This window comes from Tamandua tetradactyla, chromosome 25 (genome assembly GCF_023851605.1).
Source record: "Tamandua tetradactyla isolate mTamTet1 chromosome 25, mTamTet1.pri, whole genome shotgun sequence".
In the NCBI taxonomy this organism is placed as follows: domain Eukaryota; kingdom Metazoa; phylum Chordata; class Mammalia; order Pilosa; family Myrmecophagidae; genus Tamandua; species Tamandua tetradactyla.
The window spans coordinates 40309020-40332405 of NC_135351.1; the positions used below are offsets into that span (position 1 = coordinate 40309020).

The 23386-nt window shown below is 36.0% G+C and overlaps 1 long non-coding RNA gene across 2 annotated transcripts in view; it reads right to left on the reverse strand.

Moving 5' to 3' along the window:
- LOC143669181 (uncharacterized) overlaps nucleotides 1-21640 on the reverse strand; it is an 86022-nt gene extending 64382 nt beyond the window's left edge. For both annotated transcript variants that reach the window (XR_013168767.1, XR_013168768.1), the window contains exon 1: nucleotides 21576-21640. This is a non-coding gene — a long non-coding RNA (uncharacterized LOC143669181). The remainder of the gene's footprint in view (nucleotides 1-21575) is intronic.
- Nucleotides 21641-23386: the final 1746 nt, after the last annotated feature.

The following is a 23386-nucleotide window of genomic DNA, read 5'->3' on the forward strand; positions in this document are numbered from 1 at the left end:
TCAGCGTATTCCTGCACTATGGCAATGAGCCCTCGTGAGTTTCTCTTTTGCCCCATCAGTGTTGCTGGCCTTCAATATCTCTTTGCAATGCTACTCGAGGGCTCTCTCTAAAACAACAGCTGATAATGCCATTGTCCCGTTAAAACCAATCAAACTGTTTCACCTTAATTCTTAACATGCTACTCAAGGTGCTTCAGGATCTGTCTTCTCTTCACCTCTCTTCCTAACCTCCTTTCCCACCAACTTTCTTTGTCCATGACTCGGTCACTTGGTTTGCATTGGGGGAGTGATAGGACATGAAGCAGAAAAACTGGCCAAAGATGAATTTATGGAGACCCTTTGTGCTATATCAAGAAAAATTAGAACCTTATCCAGTTTAAAGGAAAAGGGATTAAATGAAAAAATTTGAGGTCATACATGTCTTTTAAATGGTCACCTAGTATGTAGTATATACCAGTATGGAGGGTGAAGACAAGAAGGAAGATAAAAAGATTCCTGTAGCAGTTCAAGTGAGGTTTGATAAAGGCTCACATTGAGACACGAGAAGAGAAGGACTTGAGGGGCTTTTAGGGGGGCAGAAATAGAATTTACTGATTGCTTAAACCAAGAGAAGGGAGGAATCTAGGACAATATATTAGTTTTTGGGCTAAGGAGACTTTTAGGATTTGGGTGCCTATAAATAAAACAGGAAATAATAGTTAAAAAAAAAGGACAGGATTGAAAGGAGAAGTGGATTTAAAATTGTTTATGTTAAATTTGGGATTCCTTTAGGGCATATAAGTCATATTCAGAAGTAAGCTTAAAATATGGATCTTTATCAGTTAATATCCTGTTTGTCTTCATGTAACGGAAAGCCTACAATCTGTGGTATGAGTGCAGGGCAGCTGGTATCTGTCTGCTCTTCAATGAAGCTCGCACCCATAGACCTTTTCTTTTCTTGGCTTTACTCTCATTCAGGCCTCTCAGTTGTCACCCGACGGCTTTTCCATCTCTACCCAACACTCACATCCCAAGTAAGATGAAGGACGAAGGGTCAGAGTCAAAATTAGAAATAAAACATTTAAAGAAACTTCCCAGAAAATGTACAACACCTGAATAGTGGCCTAAAGGATTCTGTGGACCTACTCCCCAGTGAAACGACCAAAACTGATGGTTATTATTTATCAAAATCAGTCATTTAAACTTGACCCCTGCCATGTAGCATATAAAAAAATCAGTCATTTAGGTCTTTGGATATTGTCTTAAGAGTACACAGCAAACACAGAAATATTTATTAAGGAATAGCTAATCAATCTTTGTAAGAAAAGTAGAAGTTTATTGCACATGAACCGTGACCTGCTCCATTCCTATTGTCCCTCCTTGCTCAGCACGATGAAAGCTGTACTGTGTGTGTGGCCAAGAAGATGGTCTCCTTCTCTCCACAGCTTCAGGCAAGGGCTACACTATCTCTGCAGGAAATGAACCACCAACATTTCTCATACTCCCCAGCACAGTGCTGCGGAGACTAAATTCCATGAGTGTGCATTGGCTCACTTCCTCCAACCAACCATCACTTGGAGAGTTGAGGCTTTGTCCCAAGTTTGGTAGACTGAGAATATTAGGGTCCTAATTGTCCTCACTCCAGCTCACCCATAGAGTTTGCATTCCTTGTTGGGAATGGTAAGCTCAGAATTACAGAGGCAGCCTCCCCAGCTTAGAATTGCTCTCTTAAAGCAAGGGTCTCACTCCAACAGCCATGAGACACTATCCCCACTCCCAATTCTAGGGAAGTGGCTTGGAGATTTTGCCCACGGAGAAAGGAGGGCATTGAGAACGACCATGCAAAGCTCTCCCCAAAGGAACTGACTTTATTTGGAACAAGGTAGAGGGAAATTCAAGCCTAAGGGTATTACCAGAAATAAAAAAATAATAATAATTTGTTGTTAAGAAATTAAGAGGGACGGGCCACGGTGGCTCAGCAGGCAGGAATGCTTGCCTGCGATGCCAGAGGACCAGGGTTCGATTCCTGGTGTCTGACCATGTAGAAAAAAAAAAAAAGAAAAAGAAATTAAGAGAACAGCAATAGCCTGAGCCCTCAATCTTGGGGTTTGTTCATATGAAACTTATCTCTGCAAAGATCAGGTAAGTCTACTTAAAATTAAGCCTAACAGTCACCCCTAGAGAACCTCTTTTGTTGTTCAGATGTGGCCTCTCTCTCTCAGCCAACATGACAAGCCAACTCACTGCCCTCCCCCTCTCTATGTGAGACATGACTCCCATGGGTGTAAACCTTCTTGGCAACATGGGACAGAAATCCTAGAATAAACTGTGATGCAGCATCAATGGACGGAGAAAACCTTCTAGACCAAAAGGGAAAGAGAGAAATGAGACAAAATAAAGTGTCAATGGCTGAGAGATTCCAAACAGAGTCGAGAGGTTATCCTGGAGGTTATTCTTACACATTATATAGATATCAACTTTTTAGTTAAGCTGTAATGGAGAAGCTTGAGGAAAGTGCCTGAAAATGTAAAGCTGTGTTCCAGTAGCCATGTTCCTTGAAGGTGATTGTATAATGATATAGCTTTTGCAATGTGACTGTGTGATTGTGAAAACCTTGTGTCTGATGCTCCTTTTATCTACAGTATGGACAGATGAGTAAAACATATGGATTAGAAATAAATAAATAATAGGGGGAACAAATGTTAAAATGAATTTATTAGATTGGAATACTAGTGATCAATAAAAGGGAGTGGTAAGTAGTATAGAAAAAATAAGGGAAACAAAGGCTAAAATATATTGAGTAGATGGAAATACTAGCAGCCAATGAGAGGGAGGGGTAAGGGGTATAGTACGTATGAATTTTTTCTTTTTTTTCATATTATTTCTTTTTTTGAATTGATGCAAATGTTCTAAGAAATGATCATGGTGATGAATAAACAACTATGTTGATGATATTGTGAGTTATTGATTATATACCAAGAATGAAATGATCCTGTGGTAAAAATGTTCATGTTTATATGTTGTTATGTTTAAAAAGTATTAAAAAATTTAAAAAAGAGAAATTAATGGAAGGCTAGTAGCTCCATAAACAATAAACTGAACAGCGGGTGAGCTCATTCTGTAGGGAGTACTGACAGTAAAGACAATTTGGAAGAGTCACCCTGGGATCAGAACAAACTTCCACAAGGACATCAAAAACTACCCTTGCTACGAGGTCTGGATTTAATCGATCAGACTGTGAACTAATTTATGTTCCAAGATATTTTCACAAAACAAGAGAGTAATAGAGAAAAATCAATGAAGGCTAAGAGCTGGGCATGACATCAACAGAGATACACAGAATTAACACAGGGACAAGGGAATGAGATAGGTAAAGAGTCCTAATGAAACCACTGTCATCCTGCATGACCACGTGCATGCTGAAAGCTGTGACCACTGAGGAAAACATTAGAGGCTTTGCACTTTGGGGAAAATGCACTTCATTAACATAGTCGAGCTAACTCACTTGTTTCTTTCAGCACTTCAGTATGTCATCCCACTTCCATACAATGCAAGTTGTATGTGTAACTTGCAAATACGCATGCAAACAACAACAATAACAGGCCCTAACAAAAATGTGACCCATACACAGGAAAAAAAATGCAGCAAACAAAACTATCTTTAAAAGGGCCTAGATGTCAGACTTTACAAATAAAGCCTCCAAAGTAGTCACTATAAATAGGTTCATAGGACTAAAGGAAATCATGGTGAAGAAATAAATGAAGGTAGGATGATAATGTCTGATCAGATAAAGAATAAGAATAAAATGATAGAAATTATAAAAATAGCCAAAAGAAATTCATCAGATGAAAATTATAATAACTTAAACTTAAAAATTCACTAGAAGAGGAAAACATAGCTTAAATGTAAAAATTCACTAGAAGACAGCAGCAATACATTTGAAATAGGGGAAGAAATAATCCATGACTTAAAGACAGATTTATGGAGATGATACACTATGAAGAACACACTGAAGACAAAATATAGAAAAATGAACAGAGCCGTAGAGAAATGTGAGACACCATTTTGTGTAATAGGAATACCAAGGAAGAGGAGAGGAAGAAAGAAATATTAAAGAAATCATGGCTTAAAGCTTCTCAAATTTGATGAAAAATTTTATCACACATACAAGAATCACAAGGAGCTCAAATTCTTCTTAAAAAGTAGGAAGAATGCAAAGAAATATTTGATGAGACTCATCATAGTAAAAATGTTGAAAGCCAAAGACAAGGGAACAATTCTTAAAAGCAGCAAGGCACAATGGTTTGACATGTCTAAGGGATCTTCAGCAAAATTAATAATCAACTTCTGATCAGAAACAATAGAGGCCAGAGGGAAGTGGATGACATATTGAAGTGCTGAAAGAAACAAAAAGCTGTCAGCCAAGAATTTTATATGCCGAAAACTATCTTTTAAAAATGAATATGAACCAAGGAAATTTACAGATAAATACCTGAGAAATTTTGTTGCTACAGACTTGCCTTAAAAGCTACCAGCTTATGTTCTTTAGTTTTTCAGGTTGATAGTAAGTAGCCAAAGACAATTATTCAAATACATACATGAAAAAAAGAGAGCACTAATAAATGTAGTTTAAAAAGACCATGTAAATGCATTTTGTTCTTTCCTCTCCTCCAAGTTTACAGACAATTTTATAAAATAATATGTGAATAAATGTATTGTCAGGTCTACAACATATACAAATTTAATATATTTGAAAATAAGAGGAAAAAAGAGGTTATTGGGAGCAAATTTATGTTGGATTAAGGAAATGACACTGGGTGGCAACATATCCGTAGTAACAAATGAAGAGAACCATAAACGGTAAATAAGAGTTTAATATAACAAATTCTGTAAATACATACCTTATCTTCTTTATTCTCTCAGAATCTTTAAAAGTCATAAACTATATGAATAATTATAAAATTGTACCATTGAATTTGTAAAATAGATGCATTATGTATAACAATAATAATCCAAAAAGGGGGAAAGGAATAGAGTTACGTAGGAGTAATTTTCCTACGTTTCACTGGAAGTATAAACCTGAAGTCAGTTCTGAAAAGTCAGGCTGTATATGGCAAACACTAATAAAACAACCATTGATGAAATGACTCCAAAATATTTAGTAAAAACTCATTATAATTAAAATGTTAAAGTAAAGAAAAAATACATTTAATAAAGAAGAAAACAATACAGGGGTGATAGAAGAATAAAATTACAAGCAACATACAGAAAACAAGAGTAAAATGCCTGATACAAGTCTGGTTTTATCAATAATAACATTTAAATGAAAATGATTAAATAATCCAAACAAAACATGCAACTTTTCAGATTATATAAAAAGCCCAATCCAATTCTATGACATTTAGAGGCCCACACTTTAATTTCAAAGATACAAAGCACAAAAGCAAAAACAGAAAGAATTAAGGACAAAGACAATTGAACAATGGAATAAGATATGTCAATAACTCAATTTCAATGACAACTAAATAAGTAGTCAGATGATGGACAAGGATATAGAAGAACTGAACAAAACTATAAAACCTAATAGATCTAATAGAAAATTAGGACAGAAAATTCCATTCAAATCAACAGAATTTGCATTGTTTTGTAGTACCTATTGAGCATGTTCCAACATAGACCATCTTCTAGGCCGTAAAATAATCCAAATAAATTTTAAAATACAGAAATAATACAAAATATATTTGTCACATACAAAGAAATAAATTAGAAAATAGAAAAAGACATGAGAATTTCACAAATGTATAGAAATTTAATAAAATATGCCTAAATAATAATTGGATCAAAATATAAATCACAAGGGAAATTAGAAAATACTTTGGGAAGAATCAAATTGAAAACATAACATAACAGACATATGGGGTTCAGCTAAAGCAGTTTTATGGAGAAATTTAAATGCTTATACTAAAAAAAGAAGACATATTTAAAAATCAATAACCTGCACTTACATTTTTTTTAAATTTTTTATTTTTTTATTAATTAAAGAAAAAAAGAAATTAACACAACATTTAGAAATCATTCCATTCTACATATGCAATCAATAATTCTTAACATCATCACATAGATGCATGATCATCATTTCTTAGTACATTTGCATCGATTTAGGAAAAGAACTAGCAAAATAACAGAAAAAGATATAGAATGTTAATATAGAGAAAAAAATAAAAATAATAATAATAGTAAAAAAAAAGAAAAGGAAAAAGAAAAAAAAGACAAACAAACACACAGACAAAAAAACCTATAGCTCAGATGCAGCTTCATTCAGTGTTTTAACATGATTACTTTACAATTAGGTATTATTGTGCTGTCCATTTTTGAGTTTTTGTATCTAGTCCTGTTGCACAGTCTGTATCCCTTCAGCTCCAATTACCCATTATCTTACCCTGTTTCTAACTCCTGCTGGACTCTGTTACCAATGACATATTCCAAGTTTATTCTCGAATGTCGGTTCACATTAGTGGGACCATACAGTATTTGTCCTTTAGTTTTTGGCTAGACTCACTCAGCATAATGTTCTCTTGGTCCATCCATGTTATTACATGCTTCATAAGTTTATTCTGTCTTAAAGCTGCATAATATTCCATCGTATGTATATACCACAGTTTGTTTAGCGACTCGTCTGTTGATGGACATTTTGGCTGTTTCCATTTCTTTGCAATTGTAAATAATGCTGCTATAAACATTGATGTGCAAATGTCCGTTTGTGTCTTTGCCCTTAAGTCCTTTGAGGAGATACCTAGCAATGGTATTGCTGGGTCGTATGGCAATTCTATATTCAGCTTTTTGAGGAACCGCCAAACTGCCTTCCACAGTGGTTGCACAATTTGACATTCCCACCAACAGTGGATCAGTGTGCCTGTTTCTCCGCATCCTCTCCAGCACTTGTCATTTTCTGTTTGGTTGATAATGGCCATTCTGGTGGGTGTGAGATGATATCTCATTGTGGTTTTGATTTGCATTTCTCTAAAGGCCAGGGACATTGAGCATCTCTTCATGTGCCTCTTGGCCATCCGTATTTCCTCTTCTGAGAGGTGTCTGTTCAAGTCTTTTTCCCATTTTGTAATTGGGTTGGCTGTCTTTTTGTTGTTGAGTTGGACAATCTCTTTATAAATTCTGGATACTAGACCTTTATCTGATCTGTCATTTCCAAATATTGTTTCCCATTGTGTAGGCTGTCTTTCTACTTTCTTGATGAAGTTCTTTGATGGACAAAAGTGTTTCCTTTTGAGGAGCTCCCATTTATTTATTTCCTTCTTCAGTGCTCTTGCTTTAGGTTTAAGGTCCATAAAATCGCCTCCAATTGTAAGTTTCATAAGATATCTCCCAACATTTTCCTCTAACTGTTTTATGGTCTTAGACCTAATGTTTAGATCTTTGATCCATTTTGAGTTAACTTTTGTATAGGGTGTGAGATACGGGTCTTCTTTCATTCTTTTACATATGGATATCCAGTTCTCTAGGCACCATTTATTGAAGAGACTGTTCTGTCCCAGGTGAGTTGGCTTGACTGCCTTATCAAAGATCAAATGTCCATAGATGAGAGGGTCTATATCTGAGCACTCTATTCGATTCCATTGGTCGATATATCTATCTTTATGCCAATACCATGCTGTTTTGACCACTGTGGCTTCATAATATGCCTTAAAGTCAGGCAGCGCGAGACCTCCAGCTTCGTTTTTTTTCCTCAAGATGTTTTTAGCAATTCGGGGCACCCTGCCCTTCCAGATAAATTTGCTTATTGGTTTTTCTATTTCTGAAAAATAAGTTGTTGGGATTTTGATTGGTATTGCATTGAATCTGTAAATCAATTTAGGTAGGATTGACATCTTAACTATATTTAGTCTTCCAATCCATGAACACGGTATGCCCTTCCATCTATTTAGGTCTTCTGTGATTTCTTTTAGCAGTTTTTTGTAGTTTTCTTTATATAAGTTTTTTGTCTCTTTAGTTAAATTTATTCCTAGGTATTTTATTCTTTTAGTTGCAATTGTAAATGGGATTCGTTTCTTGATTTCCCCCTCAGCTTGTTCATTACTAGTGTATAGAAATGCTACAGATTTTTGAATGTTGATCATGTAACCTGCTACTTTGCTGTACTCATTTATTAGCTCTAGTAGTTTTGTTGTGGATTTTTCTGGGTTTTCGATGTATAGTATCATATCGTCTGCAAACAGTGATAGTTTTACTTCTTCCTTTCCAATTTTGATGCCTTGTATTTCTTTTTCTTGTCTAATTGCTCTGGCTAGAACCTCCAACACAATGTTGAATAATAGTGGTGATAATGGACATCTTGTCTTGTTCCTGATCTTAGGGAAAAAGTTTTCAATTTTTCCCCATTGAGGATGATATTAGCTGTGGGTTTTCCATATATTCCCTCTATAATTTTAAGGAAGTTCCCTTGTATTCCTATCTTTTGAAGTGTTTTCAACAGGAAGGGATGTTGAATCTTGTCAAATGCCTTCTCTGCATCAATTGAGATGATCATGTGATTTTTCTGCTTTGATTTGTTGATATGGTGTATTACATTAATTGATTTTCTTATGTTGAACCATCCTTGCATACCTGGGATGAATCCTACTTGGTCATGATGTATAATTCTTTTAATGTGTTGTTGGATACGATTTGCTAGAATTTTATTGAGGATTTTTGCATCTATATTCATTAGAGAGATTGGTCTGTAGTTTTCTTTTCTTGTAATATCTTTACCTGGTTTTGGTATGAGGGTGATGTTGGCTTCAAAGAATGAATTAGGTAGTTTTCCCTCCACTTTGATTTTTTTGAAGAGTTTGAGGAGAGTTGGTACTAATTCTTTCTGGAATGTTTGATAGAATTCACATGTGAAGCCGTCTGGTCCTGGACTTTTCTTTTTAGGAAGCTTTTGAATGACTGATTCAATTTCTTTACTTGTGATTGGTTTGTTGAGGTCATCTATTTCTTCTTGAGTCAAAGTTGGTTGTTCATGTCTTTCCAGAAACCCATCCATTTCATCTAAATAGTTGTATTTATTAGCGTAAAGTTGTTCATAGTATCCTGTTATTACTTCCTTTATTTCTGTGAGGTCAGTAGTTATGTCTCCTCTTCCATTTCTGATCTTATTTCTTTACATCCTCTCTCTTCTTCTTTTTGTCAATCTTGATAAGGGCCCATCAATCTTATTGATTTTCTCATAGAACCAACTTCTGGTCTTATTGATTTTCTCTATTGTTTTCATGTTTTCAATTTCATTTATTTCTGCTCTAATCTTTGTTATTTCTTTCCTTTTGCTTGCTTTGGGATTAGTTTGCTGCTCTTTCTCCAGTTCTTCCAAGTGGACAGTTAATTCCTGCATTTTTGCCTTTTCTTCTTTTCTGATATAAGCATTTAGGGCAATAAATTTCCCTCTTAGCACTGCCTTTGCCGCGGCCCATAAGTTTTGATATGTTGTGTTTTCATTTTCATTCGCTTCGAGGTATTTACTAATTTCTCTTGCAATTTCTTCTTTGACCCACTCGTTGTTTAAGAGTGTGTTGTTGAGCCTCCAGGTATTTGTGAATTTTCTGGCACTCCGCCTATTATTGATTTCCAACTTCATTCCTTTATGATCCGAGAAAGTGTTGTGTATGATTTCAATCTTTTTAAATTTGTTAAGACTTGCTTTGTGACCCAGCATATGATCTATCTTTGAGAACAATCCATGAGCAGTTGAGAAAAAGGTGTATCCTGCTGTTGTGGGATGTAATATCCTATAAATGTCTGTTAAGTCTAGCTCCTTTATAGTAATATTCAGATTCTCTATTTCTTTATTGATCCTCTGTCTAGATGTTCTGTCCATTGATGAGAGTGGTGAATTGAAGTCTCCAACTATTATGGTATATGTGTCTATTTCCCTTTTCAGTGTTTGCAGTGTATTCCTCACGTATTTAGGGGCATTCCGGTTCGGTGCATAAATATTTATGGTTGTTATGTCTTCTTGTTTAATTGTTCCTTTTATTAGTATATAGCATCTTTCTTTGTCTCTTTTAACTGTTTTACATTTGAAGTCTAATTTGTTGGATATTAGTATAGCTACTTCGGCTCTTTTATGGTTGTTATTTGCATGAAATATCTTTTCCCAACCTTTCACTTTCAACCTATGTTTATCTTTGGGTCTAAGATGTGTTTCCTGTAGACAGCATATAGAAGGATCCTGTTTTTTAATCCATTCTGCCAATCTATGTCTTTTGATTGGGGAATTCAGTCCATTAACATTTAGTGTTATTACTGTTTGGATAATATTTTCCTCTACCATTTTGCCTTTTGTATTATGTACATCATGTCTGATTTTCCTTCTTTCTACACTCTTCTCCATACCTCTCTCTTCTGTCTTTTCGTATCTGACTCTAGTGCTCCCTTTAGTATTTCTTGCAGAGCTGGTCCTTGGTCACAAATTCTCTCAGTGACTTTTTGTCTGAGAATTTTTTAATTTTTCCCTCATTTTTGAAGGACAATTTTTCTGGATATAGGAGTCTTGGTTGGCTTTTTTCTCTTTTAGTAATTTAAATGTATCATCCCACTGTCTTCTAGCTTCCATGGTTTCTGCTGAGAAATCTACACATAGTCTTATTGGGTTTCCCTTGTATGTGATGGATTGTTTTTCTCTTGCCTCTTTCAAGATCCTCTCTTTCTCTTTGACCTCTGACATTCTAACTAGTAAGTGTCTTGGAGAACACCTATTTGGGTCTATTTTCTTTGGGGTGTGCTGCACTTCTTGGATCTGTAATTTTAGGTCTTTCATAAGAGTTGGGAAATTTTCAGTGATAATTTCTTCCATTAGTTTTTCTCCTCCTTTTCCCTTCTCTTCTCCTTCTGGGACACCCACAACATGTATATTTGTGCAGTTCATATTGTCCTTGAGTTCCCTGATCCCCTGTTCAAATTTTTCCATTCTTTTCCCTATAGTTTCTGTTTCTTTTTGGAATTCAGATGTTCTATCCTCCAAATCACTAATTCTATCTTCTGTCTCTTTAAATCTATCCTTGTAGGTATCCATTGTTTTTTCCATCTTTTCTACTTTGTCCTTCACTTCCATAAGTTCTGTGATTTGTTTTTTCAGTTTTCCTATTTCTTCTTTTTGTTTAGCCCATGTCTTCTTCATGTCCTCCCTCAATTTATCGATTTCGTTTTTGAAGAGGTTTTCCATTTCTGTTCGTATATTCAGCATTAGTTGTCTCAGCTCCTGTATCTCATTTGAACTATTGGTTTGTTCCTTTGACTGGGCCATATTTTCAATTTTCTGAGCGTGAGCCGTTATCTTCTGCTGGCGTCTGGGCATTTAGTCAGATTTCCCTGGGTGTTGGACCCAACAGGTTGAAAGATTTTTCTGTGAAATCTCTGTGTTCTGTTTTTCTTATCCTGCCCTGTAGGTGGCATTCATGGCACTCGTTTGTCTGTGGGTCCCACCAGTAAAAGGTGCTGTGGGCCCTTTAACTTTGGAAAACTCTCGCCGTGGGGGAGGTTCGCCAGCTGAAGCGGCTTGGAAGAGTGCCAATCCGAATCTCCCAGCCAGCCCGGGGATCTGAACGCGGGGAGGGTCGCTGGCTGCCGCAGCCCGGGGGAGTGCCCATCCGAATCTCCTAGCCGGCCCAGGGCGCGAAGCTTAGTGGGAGGGCGCCAGCCCCCGCGGCCCCGGGGAGTACACTGTTCCCAGCCAGACCGGGAAGCCACGTGTTTGGAAGGGACCCCGGTCACTGTTCTCCGCGGCCTGGGGATCTCTGATCCAATTATCCCAGTTGGTCTGGGGGGCCGTGTGCGGGGGGTCGTCATCCGCCAAGGGTTGAGGGGACTGCCTGTCCAATTCTCCCAGTCGGCCCAGGAAGGGGGGAGGGAGGGACTCTGGCCGCCTGCCGCCCTGGCCTGGGGAAGCCGACGCCCCTCGGTGATCTCACTGGAGCGGGTTCTCCCAGCCAGTCAACCGTTCCAGAATGGGGTACGTTGTCTTCTTGATCTCTGTCATGGCTCCAGGAGCTGTTCTGTATCGTTTCTACTCCTCTAGTAGCTGTTATGGAGGAGGAACTAAGACTCGCGCGTCTTACTAAGCCGCCATCTTCTCCGGAAGTCTGCACTTACATTTTAATACAACTGGAAAGAAGAGTAAAATAAACCTCAAGCAATCAGAAGGAAGGACATAATTTAGGTTAAATTGAAAGTACATTAATTACAGAGTAGAAGAAACAACAGAATAGATCAACAAAACCAACAGGTTATTTGAAAAGTTCAACAAAAATGACAAACCTATAGCTCAATTAATCGAGGGAAAAAAGACAGAAAGTTCATATTACTAAAATCAGGATTGAAAAAGGGGCCATTAATTATCTTAGAGAACTAAAAATGATTATAAGTAAAAACTATGACAGTTACCTTGATGATATGGACAAATTCCTAGAAAGACATAAACTACCAAAATTCACTCAAGAAGAAAACAATCTGAATAGACTTACACCAAAGAGATTAAGCTAAACTCTTTTAAATTATATTTAAAAACACCTCACAAGAAAAATTACAGTTCAGCATGACTTTACTGGTAAATTCTAACAAATGTTTACATAAAAATTAATACCAATTCTTCAAAAACTCTTCCAAACACTGCAAGAGAAAGGAGAACTTCCAAACTTATTCCACAAGGCCAGTATCATCTTGATAACAAGGTCAGACAAATTCATAACAAGAAAAGAAAACTACAGACAAATATGTCTGAAAAAAGGCATTAAAACACTAACAAACATAATATGGCAACATAAAGAAAAGATTATAAACCGTGACCAAGTGGGTTTTATTCCAAAATGCAAAGTTGGTTTGAAATCTGAAAATCATTAATGTAACACACTGATTTAACAGATTAAGGGTCAAAACGATTATCATCTCAATGGATTCAGAGAAAGAGTTTGAAAATGCCCAATTCCATTTCATGATAAAAATTCCCAATAAACTAGAGTAGGAAGAAACTTCCTCTACCTGATAAAGAGCATCTACAAAATTTCAACAGTTGACATCACTAACGGTTAAATTAATGCTTTCCCCCTAAGATCAGAATCAAGATCTGAATTTCCACTTTCCCCACTTTTATCCAGCATTGCACTAAAAGTTATACCAGAATAATTAGGTAAGAAAAATGAAATAATAGATGTCCAGATTGGAAAGGAACAAGTAAAACTATCTCTATACTTGTAGATAATATAATTTTACATATAGAAAATCCAGAAAAGTGGCAAGGGATGAGATAAATGTAAAAATCAATGTCATGTCTATACTTTAGAAATGAACAATCCAGAAATAAATTAAGAATATTACATTAATAACATCAATAAAATACTTGAGTAAATGTTTAAAAGAAAATGCAATTTTATACTCTAAAAACTGTAAAACTTTGTTGAGAGAAATTAAAGAAGACACAAATAATCATAAAGACACCTTGGCTCATGGATTGGAAGACTTAATATTGCTAAGATGTACTATTGCCAAGGTAGCAATACAGAAATTGTCCTACGAATTAAACGTAATCCCTATCAAAATATCAGCTAAAGTTTTTGCTGAAACTGATCCTAAAAATTCACAGTTTGTAGGGCCCAAAATAGCCAAAATCATTTAAAATTACCATAGAGTTGGAGGACTAAAACTTTCCACTTTTAAAATTTGCAGCAAAACAATAGTAATCAAGACAGAATGTTACTAACATAAGGATAAATCGAAAGAACACAACTGAGAGTCAAGATTATTCCATATATATATATATATATATATGGAATATATATACATATTTTATTTACTTATTTATTTATTGGGCATGGGCAGGCTCCAAGAATCCAACCCGGGTCTTCAGCATGGTAGGGAAGAATTTTCCCACTGAGCCACCATTGCAGGACCCCATTCCTTATATTTACCATCAATTGATTTTCAGCAAACGTGCCAAGGCAAGTCAATGGCGAAAGAAAAGTCTTTTCAACAAATGGTAGAGAGACAACTGGATATCTACATGGAAAAAAATTAGGTTGGACAACTTCCTCGTGTCTGCCACAAAATTTCATATACCTAAATGTTAGAGAAAATCATAGAATTCTTGGAAGAAAATATAGGATTCTTTCCTTGGATTAGGAAAAGCTCTCCTAGATGTGACACTAAAAGTACCATGTGACCAAAGGAAAAAAAAAAGGGAATAAATAATATAACTATATAAAAAATTAAGAAAACTTTTTTTTTGCTTCACCATGAAGAAAGTGAAAAGACAAGCTAAAGAGCAGGAGACAATATTTGCAAATCATGTATCTGATGATGAATTTTTATCTAGAATATATGACAACTCAATAATATAAATAAATTACCCAATTAAAAAGGGGCAAGGGATCTTGGTTTAGGTACCCTTAAACCCACCTTCAGGTTCAACAATTCACTAGAGAGGCTAACAGAAATCATAAAAGTTGTTATATCACAGTTATGGTGTGTACAGAGTGTGTATGGTGTGTAAAAGGGTACAGAATAAAATCAGAAAAGGATAAAAGTACATGGGGCACAGACCAGGGGAGCTGAGGCATGAGCTTCCAGCTGCCCTCTTCCAATGGGGTCCTACGACTGCACTTAATTCTCCCAATAGTGATGTGTGACAAATAAAGTACAGCCAGTCCATGAAACTCATCTTAGCCTTGGTGTCCTGGCTTTCATTCAGGGACCCACATAACTGATCTCACTCTGTCTCTAACCTTTCCAGGAGTTAAATGGGCATTGCAAGGCCTAAGGCTTCCACCATACATGACATTGGAGCATAAATTATCTGGTGTGGTCCAAGGCCTCAGGTTAAAAACAACAATCATAACTCAGGATCTTCCAAGGGCTTAGAGGCCATCTGTAAGGTACAGACCTTTATTTGGTATGTGTAGTACTTGAACATTCTATATCTGCCCTACAAACCCTTTACTGTATAGCATTAATAGATGTTTCTCCAAAGAAGATATGCATATTGTCAATGAATGCATGAGCAGGTGCTCAGAACTTTTAGTCATCAGAGAAATGAAAATCAAAACCAGAATGAGCTACCAGTTTGCGCATACTAGGATGGCTATAACCAAAAAGATAGATAACAAGGGTTGCCAAGAATGTGGAGAAACTGAAACTCTTAAGTACTGCTGGTGGGAGTGCAAGATGGAATGGAAACTTTGGTTTGGTTTGGTTATTCTGTCTACGCTTAAACATCATATTATTTTGTAACCTAGCAGTTGCACTCTTGGGTATGTACTTAAGAGAAATTAAAACCTATACTAACACAAAAACGTGTATATAGATGGTCAAAATAGCACAATTCTATTCATATAGTCAGAAAACGAAAATGACTCACATGTCTCTCAATTGACAAATGGGTAAATAAATGTGGCATATTCATACAAGGGGATATTATCCAACAATATGAAGAATTAAAGCGCTGATACAAGCCACAACATGAATGTCTTAAAAATAGTATACTAAGTGTAATATGCCTGTCACAAAAGACCACATAAATGCAATTTCATTTCTATGAAGTGTCCAGAATAGTTAATTCCATAGAGACAGAAAGTAGATCAGAGTGGTTGTTTGGGACTCAGGTGGTTGGGGAAGGAAAGGGTTTGGAGTTTCCTTCAGCAACTCTGTGAATATACTAAAAAGCACTGAATTCTACACTTTAAATGTGTGAATTGTATGGTATGTGAATTATATATCAATAAAGCTGTTACCAAAAAAACTTCCGAGAACACATCTGTTTCTATCTTGTTGGTTACCATTTTGTCAGATGACCCTTCCTAGCTGTAAGAGGAGCGAAGCCTTAAGAGAAAAAGTTGTAATAGCATGAGGCATTGCTGATCTGATCGAGTTTTTGAAAATGTATTTATACACGTGTGTGAGTATAATTTTCACACCCACTCTGAAACTTGAAAAATACACGTAGATAAATATGCATGGATGCCCAAGGTATCTAGAACAACAGTGTGTTTTAAATAAGGAGAAAAGTATCCCCATTGACAAATACCATGATAGAAGGGAGTGATAGTGGAGATGGTTCTTTTGAAAATATTCTTAGATTATATAATTTTAACCTAAGTTAAAAAAAAAAAGCATGCTTGAAGTTTGTAATGAGATGGGAAGAAGTCTTCTGCTTTGAGAAGTGGCCCCATACCATCCACCCTGATCATCTTCAGAACTCTGCTAGTTGAAAGCTTTAGACCCTGCTCCAGACACTGCTATTTACGTACCTGGTATCTATTCTTGTTACTTCTTTCTAAAAAAAACTTAGGTAGATAATATCTATGGCCATCTATATCTATATCACTAATAACAGTTTCACTTTCATTCGTATGGGAATGCAGTGTGGAAAGTATGCTATTTGAAAAATCTTAGAAGCCTGTCATGTCAGTATCACTAGTTACCCTACCTAGTGAATAAATAAAGACAACTTGTTTAAGACCATCTGCAACCAGTTAGTTGTGCAATCTAAGACTGGAAAATCCCCATTACTCTTTAGGTTGTTGTGGTTCAAAACACTCAGTTCTTTAGGTAAAAAAAATCAGAATACTGCTTCCTATATCTGTACCTATCATTTATGCCAGATATATTTCCCAAGATTCATATGGAAATATAATAGTGTCTCCTTTGAAAAACTTCATTCAAATTTCACAGGTTTCTGGATTAATATAAATCCTGTGCCCAGGCATTTGCCTATAAAAGTGTTGTTCTAACTTTCCTTCCAAACTTATCTCCTAATGCCCACTGTAGTCTCCCCATGTTTCAACTATATTATCTGTACTTCCCCTGGATACTGTCACTTCTGTTCATGCTTTCTCCACCTGGAATTTGCTCTCAAACTCCCAACCTTCCATGTCAACATTAGCTCGATCTTTACAGTGCATATTTCTGATAAATACTGATAATATTTCTGCCATCTTGTGTTTTCTTAAACCAACAATATTGTTTTCTTTCAGCCTTTGAATGCCGCTTTATTTGCATGTTTACATTGCATTTATTTTACTTTTCCTTAAGTTATAAACATTTGAGTGACCTACTCTGTGACTGTATTTGGCAAGTCTTGTGATGGTTCTCATTCATATCTCTACCACTTAACCTTGAATAAGGAAGGAGATCAACCTGGGAGAGCTCTAAGGACCTGTGATTGAGAGGTGTCAGACATATTTCTTGAATATAACTGTGTGATGCCAAAATCCCAGACAAAGCATGCTTTACTACAATAGGAATCTGAGCATATGCAGGAGAAACTACCAGGGGAACCAGATGGACATTGGGAAAATAAACATTAGTCAGTCAGTGGACTGGCACAACACATAAAAGTCATCTCCTGAGAAACAAATTCAAAGTCTGATTACCTTATTTGAACTCATGAGGTTTTGTAGAGCTCTGTGCATTTTCAAAATGAAAGACTTCCAAACATGAGCTGCTGCAAACTTCAGGGATTAAACTATTCATCGCAGTGAGAGGATAGAGCAGCTTTGAGCAAAATCCGTCACTTGTGGTCGGCAGAGAGGATGCTGAGGTCTCAACCTTGTTTGCCTTGAGTACCACATTCAGCCCTCCAAATTTCAAAAACAAGAATATTGTCAGCTATATGAGTGTTAAAAAAATTAATTGATATCTGTCTTCTGGGTTCCAATATTACTTCCAGTATTTTTCCAGTTATTCACTGCTTCAAAAATTATCTACAATGTACTGTTGCTTAAGTGTTGCTAAATCTTGTACTTTTCCTTGCTCACAGCAGTGATGGAACTCACATCTGGAAAGCTATAGCATGATGGAAGTCTTTAAAGACCATTCATTCTTTGAGAAAATGCAGCTGTAGCTGCGACACTTAGAGCACTGCATTGATCTCCCGAAACATGGGAAAGGGAAAACAGTTTAAAGTCATATGACAGGTTATTATTTTGGTAAATATGAAATGTTCATTGGAAAAACATCTTGGGTTTGATTTGTCTGCATAACCCCACAGCAAATCTAAAATCTATCTCATATCCCTACCCCCTCCCAAATTGACATCAACAAATATACCATCTGAAAAAAAATAAACAAACAAACAAAAACCACCTGGAGTATTAAAGTCATTTAACTGGTTTGATTTATGTTAATGGTACAGAAGAGAATATTTTTTGGTTTTCAAGAACATAACAGGCAATTGATGTGCCATATTGCAGTATGGTTTTAGCTATCAACATGTCAAGATTTAGTTTTGCTGTTAACATTTTACGATTTAGAAGGCTATAAGAATATGTGCAGTGTAGCAACGACACCGGCTTCATTCCCTCTGCTATATTTATTGGGCACTTGATTTTCCCTGTTTATAGAAGAAATTGAAAAAGAAAGAGAGTAGGAGATATAGACAGGCACCTACTAATATTTCATTTTCTTTATTATGTCATGTAATGAGAAATAAAGAGACAAAACACCGAGTTCTTAATAGCCTATGCTCAGACCAAAAGCATCCCAGACAGAGGAATCCATAGTATATTTTTATAGGTTTATTATCTCCAACAGATAACTGTGTCAAAGAATGTACCACTTGAGCCCAGCCCTTCATCAATTACAAGAATTTCAAAGTTAAGAATGCTCTGTCCAGAGACTGAATTGGGAATTCTTGGTGATGATACCATATAAAAAAGTAGGACAGAAGGTGAGAGCAAAAGAACAATCTCCAGAAGGCTTTAATATTGTTCAAATTTAACTCTACCAGGAACTTCAAATGAAAGGGCAAGGCTGCATGGCTGCAGCAAATGGGGCTAAGTTGATGCATAAAGAGTCAAAAGAGAAATAAAATATTAATTTATTGTGTAATCAAGGACTTAATTAGTAACATCACTGGCAAGGCTACCTTTGGCTGGTCATCATTTTCTGGCTGTACACACATCACTAAAGTCTGAGTTTGCTGCTCCCAGGAGCTCAGTCAATATCAATATTTATGTAACTAGTCAATCTCAAGCTCAATACCCAGAAACAAAGACTTAGTTAATGAGATAAGTAGTATATGCACACATACTTGTATCATGACCAAATAAAATACTTCAGACTCAGCATACATTTTTAAATGATACTCTACAATGAGCCAGATGGAGTCATTTTAAAAATAATTCTATTGAACAGCTTCTTGAAAGGAAGGATTTTCCTTTTAAAACAGAATCAGCTATTCATCAAAAAGAGAGAACATTATGTTCTTGGCTTAGATTTCTTTAAAGAACTCAACATAAACAGGAGAAAGAAATTCTGGAATATGCATGTTTTTTCGTTTCCCTTGCATGCTAGATTGAAGATTGGAGGCATATAGACTTAGAAATAATATTTTTAATGTGAGTGCTTGTGTGTGCATATATATATATATATATACTCACATGTATACATATAGACATATACATATGAATACACTTATATACACAAAAATAAGTATTGGAGCCATTGAATGCCTTGTAACATATAAAATCTAACACAGTTCATAATAACAGCCCAGTCCTTTTGTTTATTTATACCTTAATCAACATTTAGAATATTTACATTAAATTAAATCATGGCTATTTCAGTAATCAACGCATTAATCGCAAAACAACCTAAGAATAATTTATTTATAAAGCAATGGGTGAGGATAGGAAGAAAAGAAGAAAGAAGGGAAAGAGAGATGAGAAGGGGTGATGGGAAGTGGGGCCCTTGGAGAGAAGAGAGGAGAAAGTGAAGATTTGGAAACAGTGATACATATTCTTAATATATGAGTGGAATATGTTTGCCATCATAGGGAACACAACAGGAGAAAGTGTCAGCCTCTATATAAGCAGTCACTCAGCCAATAATTTTGGTACTGGATTTTGGTAATAAAAATTCATTTAAATTTCATAGGGCAGAGCAAATCATTTCAAGCATTAGCATGTTGATATTGCTCAGCCAATCACCTTCTCTATCAAACAAAAACTTGAAAATGATTTCAAAACATAAGTGAAGGTTGTCATCACCCTGATTTGAATTGTCAGGACTAGCTGACAATGAGTTTCCACTGAACCAGTTCATGCAGGGGCCCCTTTCTAACTCAAGCCAAGGATGTTCATTCAGCCTAAGGACAGGGCTGCTATCTTTCCGAAGGGACTTGGCATGAGTATTTTCCTTGTTGTAAAACAGGAAACTTTAAATTCTCTTCTCCAATAGCACCACAGCCCCCTAGTTATGTACTTCTGGAGCATTAACATTGGGTCTTTTCCATCTTTGTATAAATAAGATAACAAATGTAATTGTGTCTTGCACATATCAAAAACTAAGCTAATACTCCACTATGAAACCTTAGTGGGAATAGGCAGAGTATAAATAAATAAAATAAACACAGACATTGTATGTTGGACTCAATTGAAAATGATGTCCAATGACATATAAGTCCCAAAGTAGAAATTCCCAGGTTCAAGGATATAGATAGCTATAAGGTAAACCATCTTTCAAGCACAAGGATTAAACGCATATCTGAGCACATCTGATGCATTTTGCCAATGCCCTATGCTACAGTACATAAAACAGGTCATTGTTAAATTATTTACAAATGATAAACCATTAGAAAACCAACGTGGTGTAAGAAAATATTATTCCAATGTAAAACAAAATTCTTCAAAGTGGCTATAATGAAAGGCCTGGCAATAGCCGTTTCCTAACATGAAATTCTATCTAACAGCATAGCAGCCCATAAAATGAAATTATGTTCTCTCAGTATATGTCAGCACTGATGATGTCTAATCAATAACTCTGCTGCTGTCAAGCTCAGGTTGAATTTGTAAGGAGGAAAAGCATGTTTCATAGTTCACCTTGGTGATTTCATCAAGAAACTTAGTTATTTTAACTGAAATTTCCTTTAAAAACCTAAAGAGAAGCAGTTATATTTTAGGTGAGCTGCACTTTTAGTGACTAGAAATATTTCTAATCTATTTTGAAATAGACTGAATGATGGAAACATTTGAATTTATGTCTCAGTGACAGTTGAACAGATTTTTATTTTCCTGTTTATATTTACATAACAAGAAAAGAAAAATTGTTTTTTCCATGAAATATATAGCTATTATTGTCAAATAGAAATGTCAAATCTGGTATTTCTTGAAATTTCAGAGCAAAAGATTTTAAATCTGTGCTCTTTTATTATAGCCAAGCACCTTTAATATTTTAGTAACAATAATTAACGATAATACTATCTAGTAGCTGCACAGAGTTTTATCATTTACGGTGTTTCTATCTAGTCAAAATTATAGCATTTATTCAATATTCATTATATGCTTAATTTGTAGAATGTGATATACCTGATATGCCCAAAACTGAATGGCTTTTTGAAAGGAGAATTTATTAAGTTGCAAGTTCACAGTTCCAAGGCTGTGAAAATGTCTAAATTAAGGCAAGGCTATAAAAATGTCCAAATTAAGGTATCCATGGAAATGTACCTTGGTTCGAGAAGACTGATGATGTTCAGGGATTCTCTCTCAGCTGGAAAGGCACATGGCAATGTCTGCTAGTTTCCCTTCCAGGAACTTTAACGGGTTCCCCAGGGCTCCGACCATTCTGTTCGCTCTGTTGGTTCTGGTGACTCTAAAGCTCTTTCCAAAATGGTTCCCTCTTAAAGGACTCCATCTTGAATAGGTGCAGATGTATCTCCATGGAAACCATCAAATCAAAAGTTACCACCCACAATAGGTCATATCTCCATGGAAACAATCTAAAAGTTCCACCTAGCAAAATTGAATGGGGATTTAAAGAACAGGGCTTTTCTAGAGTACATAATGGCGTCAAACCAGCACATTATGCATCATGTATAAGACATATTATAGTCCAATAAGTAAATTAAGAAACTAAAACCTTAAGATTTTAAGTATCTTATACAAATTTTAAAAAATAAAAATGCTAGTGAGGATCAGAATTTGAACCTAGTTCTGTTGTATTGCGAAGTGCGTGCTCCTTTGCTTCAATGCCATGCTCTGTAGATGTTTCATTAGTTGTGATGAGGGAAATTCACTGTTACTCAGAAAACATGCCCCAGTTCTTGTCCTCCATGAACCCACTGACTTAGACCCTGAATACTTAATTATACTTGAAGGGCCAACAAAATCTCCTCTTTTGTGAAGATAATGCATTTGTGGTCCTTATGTGGAACTAGCTTCTAACTTTCATTTCTTTAGTAGCCAAATTTTAATTTCCTCTTGAAGAACTTTCCTTCAGGAGTCCATTCTGTTCTTAATTAGAGTTATTTTTTGTGTGTGTATCCCCAATGGATATTAACTTATTTGATGGTAGAAATCGCATTTTATGCATTTTTCTATGGATTGCAATCTCTAGGACAATTGTAAACATTTCGAAAAACCAGTAACATTTTTTTTTGAAGGGAAAATAACTGAAAGAAGTGGGTTGTCCTTGGCACTACTCCTGATGTTGTACCTGAGTTCAGTACTCCTTTAGGCATAGTAGTTTGTATGCGAAAAGAAGTCTTGCATTTCGTATAACAAGCTTGAGTAATGGATTTTTCTTAAATATTATGTTATTATGACATCAATCTTAGGATGATAGGGAACATGTGTCTGAAACTCAAATATTGTGCTTTTTGTTAGTATCGGTATGTTATGCTGTGCTTATCTGTAGCTTCTTCAACCACATGACTCAAATCCAAATGATTCAAGATAAAAGAAGACACACTTGAATGTCTCTTGAATATCCCCCCTCTAATCCTTCCCCTGTCACTGCTTTAATTCTACCGCATTTATCAACCAACTCTTTTCTGTTCTTCTGCCGAAACATTGCCAGGAGATGGCCTCTAGTTTATTTTACCCACCAATATATATTCCAAACTGATGTTGAAAATGATTATCACCTGGCTGCAAGCATTCAAGAGCCCTCTACTACTCAGAAAAATCCAAGGTGTCTAACATGGCATAGGAGGCCCTCTCTGACCCAGCTAGTGTATTCCTTATGGTTTACGTATTTCCCTTCTCCCTATTCATTTCTCTCTCCTGCCTCCTCACAGAATTGGTCAACCTTGCTTGTGGCTTTGAAAAGTGAAACATCATTTTCCAGAAAGGCAGGGGATTAGGCATTCCAAGCAGAAGAAACAAATGAGTAAAAGATAAGAGGCATGGTGTGGTCAGATAAGGGGGCTCTTTGAGAGTTGTGGGATTGCTCAACATGAAGAATGCTCTTACGGTAGACATCTCCTAAGAAAAGTATTTATTTCTTCCTTTATATCATTTAATGTGTCATATAGTGCTGTGTGTATTTATCTGTTAAAAACTGCCCGGAGGTTTACGGTCTATCTGTGAAAAACTAGATCCGTGCACAGTATTTAGCTCCTAGCAGACACTTTCATGGGTGTTAAACTATT